This window comes from Agelaius tricolor, unplaced genomic scaffold (assembly GCF_023055355.1).
Source record: "Agelaius tricolor isolate 1412-34295 unplaced genomic scaffold, bAgeTri1.0.p SCAF_2, whole genome shotgun sequence".
Lineage (NCBI taxonomy): Eukaryota > Metazoa > Chordata > Aves > Passeriformes > Icteridae > Agelaius > Agelaius tricolor.
The window spans coordinates 52,857,003-52,863,002 of NW_027269262.1; positions in this window are offsets into that span (position 1 = coordinate 52,857,003).

The following is a 6,000-nucleotide window of genomic DNA, read 5'->3' on the forward strand; positions in this document are numbered from 1 at the left end:
ATTTCCTTCTAACACTCAACTAAAACTTTATTATTATAAATAAAATAGTATTATTCTAATAATTATTAGCTATTATTTATACATAGTAATATTACTAGTTATTATTCATTATTGTTTTCTTCTATTTTTTCACTAATTAGCTTTCAAATATCCTTCTTCTGTTTATGCAGTCTCACAAGTCCCAGTAGAAATCATCTTAATCTTGGCTCATGTGAGCTGTGTGAAAGGATGGTCCCAACCAATTTCTGCTGAAGGAACATTCAGTGAAGAAAGAAAAAGGAAGGTTCTATTGGTGACCATCCTGTTCATACCATCGCTGGCTTTCCTCAGGATTCTATTATTCAGGTTATATATGGCAATGGAGTTTCTGTCATGGGTCTATCAATCTTGATGAGCAGGATTTACAACTAAATTACTGGTTCCCAAAACACGTGATGAAGATATTTGGTGAGCAGAATTCCAAGGTGTGCTTGATATGCTGAAGAAGTAACTATGGGTAGAGCTCAGATGACATTTCCAGTAAAAATCATCCCTTTGGAACACATTGTATACTATATTCAAGAGAAGTAATCCTGACTCATACTTGTTTAAAAAAAAAAAAAAAGTGTTTGTATAGGATTTCAAGTGTGTGCAATAATTTCTTCCTCTTTTCAATCCCTTGTCATTGCTTTGGGATAGGTGACTGGACTCAGGGAAGTGATTTAAGTGGAGGGGAACATGTATAAAGCAACCTTTTGTTGGGCTAATCACCCATGTTTCTGTAGCCTGTGCTAAGGAATGTAACTCTGGCTTCTCAAGTCTGTTAAAGGATTTAGATTTAGAATTTTAGGATAAAAAAACCTTCTCAAAATCGCAAGCTGGAGCTCTGACTCCATTAAGAAATATCCAAAAGGAGAAATATTCTATTAGACTATTAGATTTATGCATTATTTCTCATTATTTTCATGATCTATACATACCTGATATAGCTAGTTTAATTAAAAATAAAAGTAGACAGATTATTCTGGGAAGAAAATGCTAATTCTTTCCCTTTTGTTTGAAACATTTGACTAAATGTACATCCCCATTATTTAAATTTAAATGCAAATTACACTTCAATATGTAATTAACCTTATCTTTATTTTAGTCTTCCTAAGAACTATACTGTACTTTAAAAAATGTAATTTGACTTTCACGAAACCATGGTTTCACCACTGTCTTTGTGCCTGCAATATGAACAGAAATTCATATTTTTCTCATGAAAACTGAGCAACAGCTTATTGAATTAACACAGTAAATATCAGTCCAAGTTAAAATTCACAAAAACACAGGCTGAGTTAGAAATTTCTTACTCTTACATGGATAATCACCAAATTTAATAGATGGAGCTAAAAAATTAGTCTTTTTTTTTTTGGCAATAGACAATCCCACTTTGATTTAAATTGGAATGTAGAGATGGTATTAACTCTTCGGCTTTTCTGCAACTGCCACTAAACCCCACGAATTCAGGTGTCCAAAACTAATTAATAACTTTGAAAACTTGGTAAGAATTTGCCAAATAGCTGTAAAATTACTTGCAAAAGGCTGGAGATAAAAGACTTTGAAGGTTCATAGCATCTAAATGCTGAAGATAGGTAAAGAAATGACTTGAACATGGATTTTTAATAGATAACTATTTGTTGAAAGTGTAAAAATATATTGGCTACAATCTAAACTGAGCAATTTAAAGTTATGTTTTTAACAATGAGAGGAAATGGATAAATCTCTGTAAAGAGGTCCTGAAGCATCAAGAGTTGTGGCAAATTCTCCATCATCCATTGTGTATTTATAAGTCAAACATTTCACTAGGTCTTATCTATTTCAACCATTACAACTGAAAACAGGTGTCATAGGTGAAACAGTGTCAAATGGGGGAATTTTTACTTGATTTCATGCCAATAAGCACCATCTTCTGATTGAGGTATTTGGTGGGGGGTGTCATAAATGAGAAAGTAACTCTTTCCTTCCTGTTTCCCAGGTCTAGGCAAACATCTCTACTTCTCTTACTAGCATCACCCAGCCTTGGGTTTGCTGTGGATTTCCCTCAGCCCCTCCTTATTCATTCCATGGGTGCTTGGGCAGGGCCTGCACCTAATGGTTTCTTTCTGCTGTTCCTTGCTCATTTTCCCCCTGCTCCATGGGCACAGTCCCTCAGGGGTGCTCCAGGCTGCAGTCCCTTGAGCTGTCCCCACTCTGATGTGCAATGCCTCACCTCTGTGCCCCAAAAATCTCTCCTTCCCTGTGGCTCCTTCTCATATCTGCCCCAAATCCCCTCCCCGTATGCCCCCTGACCTTTGTGGTTGCCTTTTCTCCTTTTCCAAAGTGCATTGGAGCAGAAGCACCACGTCTCCTTCAACACTGAAGATTTGCTCACACCAGTTTCAGAGCTGGCTGGGCCTACCTGTTTCCTACCCAGGGCAACTCCTGACCTTCTCCCATGCAGGCCCCAGCTCCCCAAACGCTGCCTGTTGTGCTCAGCACAGCAGCTAAGCTTTTCTTTTTCATATATCAGTGTACCTCAGGCTTTATAATCAAAACATTGTCCAGCCCGTGCATAAAGCGAGGCAGAGCAAATGTCATTTTCAGGGTTCCAAAACAGCTCGTGTTTTGTGACTTATTCTGCCTAATATTTCCTGTTAGCACAGAATAAAGTCATGTTTGGAAGTACCATGTTCTTCTGATCTTACGAGAATTATTTTCCGCTACTTTGTCATCTTGTTCTGTAATGACAAGAAAGTATATTCCATTATGTCAAAAAAAAGGAATGTAAAAATGTGTATTTTCTCTGAAACTAGAGGGAACATTTCCATTTGCCTTCAATCACTTCCTATTTGGCCTGATTTCAGTAATTCAGGAACTCTTTGCTCAGTCTACAAAACTTCACTGATAAAGCCACACAGTTCAAAAAGGTCCCACTTCAAGAAGGCAGTTATGTCAGTATGTAGCTGTAAACACACTTAAGTCAGTCCTTTTCTTATCGGAAAAGCCCTTTTAAATATCTAAAAAGTAAAGTAGAAATTATGTTCTCTAAGTGTCTAAAATAGGGTCCTTTTCAAAACTCAAAAGCTGCTTTTGCAATCTTTTTGCTACTCTTTTGCAATCAACACTCCTATTGAGCACCATTAGGTGTCAAGATTTCGCCTTGAAACATAATCTGTCACTGGATTGCAGCAAACAAAACCACGAGGGCAGTCTAAACACAGGAAAATGAAGCCTACTGGTGACATTTGTTACTGATGATGTGGGGCCCTGATAGATGATTCAATTTGAGAGTGCAAATTCAATTCCTGACCCACAAGTCACTAATGTCACTATACAGAAGGTTTATGTAATTATCATTAGCGTGTTGTTATTTATCCGTGTGTAGATCCTGCTGACTTTTTATTACTTGCTGCTAATGTTGTCATTAAAAATGCATACCAATTAACATAATTTTAACAGGCGACATGAAAAATATCTAATTTAGCTTTAAATTTCAACTGTTTCCTTTATTTCTTTTACTTTCTCCTCAGCAGTTTCAAAATAACAGCCTGGGTAGGCAATACATAGGTAAAGAATAGCCAAGTTTAGTAATTCTCTTACCTCTGTAGGCAAGGGTGACAAGCTTGTCATTTTGTGCTGGGCAAATCACAAGCTATCACCAGTCTTTGGCCAGTCAGTTCTTTCTATTTAAAAAAATCCAAACCCTAGCACAAATGTCATATCTTGTTGCAGCATTGCAGTTCCAGGCCCCTCATGAATCACTTGAGTAGATAAAATAGCATCTGTCAATTTTATAATATTGGATTTATTGAAACCAGGAAATTAGGAGGATTTAAGTATATATTAGTCTCCACTTGGCATTTTATTGCAGTACTTAGTCACCCAGGATGGCAAAATTTCTAAAGGTTTACTAAAACCCTTAGAAATAGTTTTCTTTCTTGCTTTATTTGATTGAGGAGGCTTAATGATCACAATTTTATAAGGCTCTGTTTCTTATAACCATAAAATCCTTGACATTTCTTTTTAGATCAGCTTCTCAGAGCCTTATACTGAACACAGCTTTCACATAAGCTTCAAGATGAAGATGGAAAGTGGGGAATGATCTTAGCAACAAGCTAAAATCAACAATTTCAGCACAAGAAAATGATTGCTCTACTCAGGAGAAACCCATTCCCTGGAACTGCTGCCTCCTGTTCTGCCAGGAGGGCTAAGTCCCAGGGGCCTCCCAGATGTCAGAGAGAGTTAAGGACCAAATGTCAGAAATGTTGAAATGAACCTGTGGCTGGTGATTGGGTCCCTCAGGCGAGACAGTAGGTTGCCTGAGTCTAAGTTTCTTGCTGAAGAACTGTATCTACACACAGCTCTTTCAGTAATAATAGTCACTTGCACTTAACATGTATAGCACCTTTGGTTCATGTTATCTTCTCTATTTTGCCTTTGTTTCTGAGCAGATGTGAAATCAGAGCAAGCAAGGTCACAGAGTCTTTTTCCATTATGCACACTCTTGATTCATTAAACAAGAATATGAATTGAAATTGAGAGTAACCATTTTTATAGTCTTTCCTTTGATTCTTTTGATTATTTGCATAGACTATGATGAGTTGGCAGGGGCCCACCAGGATCGTGGAGTCTGACTCTACAGTTACAATGAGTTTGAAATACATTTGTGATTTTCGATTTGAACAGAGAAAAACAGTGAACACAGCTATTGCCGAAACATGCACCTTGTCAGTCAGATCCAGTGCCCCACCAAAATCTAATCTCTTATCTGGCCACCTGGATCTGGTAAAGTCCTGATATTTCACCTGATATTGCCATCTGGTGAAATATTAGTCACGGTGCAACTTTGATAGCTGTTCCCTTTATCTGGTAAATAAACTATAGTGTATTTTAAAGGAAGAGAGAGACTTGGAACTTCCATCCATAAACTGTCTAGTCTTTTATTTCTTTCATGATCCATTCCAGCAGTTCCATCTGAAAAATCTTCCAGCATTTCCAATGTCTTTCCTGGTTTCCATAGCAAATATCCCAGAACTGCAGCCGTACCTATCTCTGCCCTGACAGGGAGTAAGATCCAGAAACACGGCTCAGCCATATGGAACAGAAGTGAACCATGATATTGATGGAGGTCACTTGTGCAATGGAGGAAAGAAAGTGCTGACACAGTGAATATATTTGTTTGTTTTTATCCATGCTAAACTCTTGAATGGCTCGATAGGAAAGATTTGGGGTGTATTTCAGTCTCTTTCAAAAAGACACACGGTGCTGGAAATTGGCATTTACAAATGTCACTGGAAAAGGAACATTCTGCTCATTAAGTGTGTGCATAACAAGACTCTGCTCCAAATGGAAGCTCCCATGCTCTCTGTTTTCCTGCTTTCTCCCTTTTTCTTTCCCCTTTTTTATTAATATTTTTAACATGTGTTCTCCTGGCAGGACTTAGCAGATCAAGTGAGATTTAGTAGGACTAGACCAATAATGTTAGCTGAAACATATGTATAATATCCTGTAGTACATTATCTGGTGCCAAAGGCTTTAGTTCCTTTCATAGCACCCCACTTGGGCCTTTGCATCATTATTCTCCTCAGTATGAGGAAGGCTAAAGATGGTGATGAGATGGAAAGTGCTCTATTATACTTTCTAGCAGAATATCCATGGGTAGTGGTGTGTGGCTGGTGGGCTCACAGTGAGGTGTTCAGGGGAAAGGGTTTAAGGGCAGGATGCTGAGACCCTGAATCAGAAGAGAGAAACTGAAATAAGGTGAGGACTGTCAAAAGTTCAATGATTTTTAACATTCCTTTTATGTTATTTCTCATGATGGGGACAAAGTGAGTTCAAAAAATTATATTGATTACAATTTAATTTGGCATATTTATCTTGAAATGAGGAGCATTTTTCAGAAATGGGAAAATTATAGGTAAATATAGCAATCAATCAAATGCTACTTATAACTGTTAGCTTCCTATTTCAGAGGTCAAATACTGGGAAAAACCCTGCAAC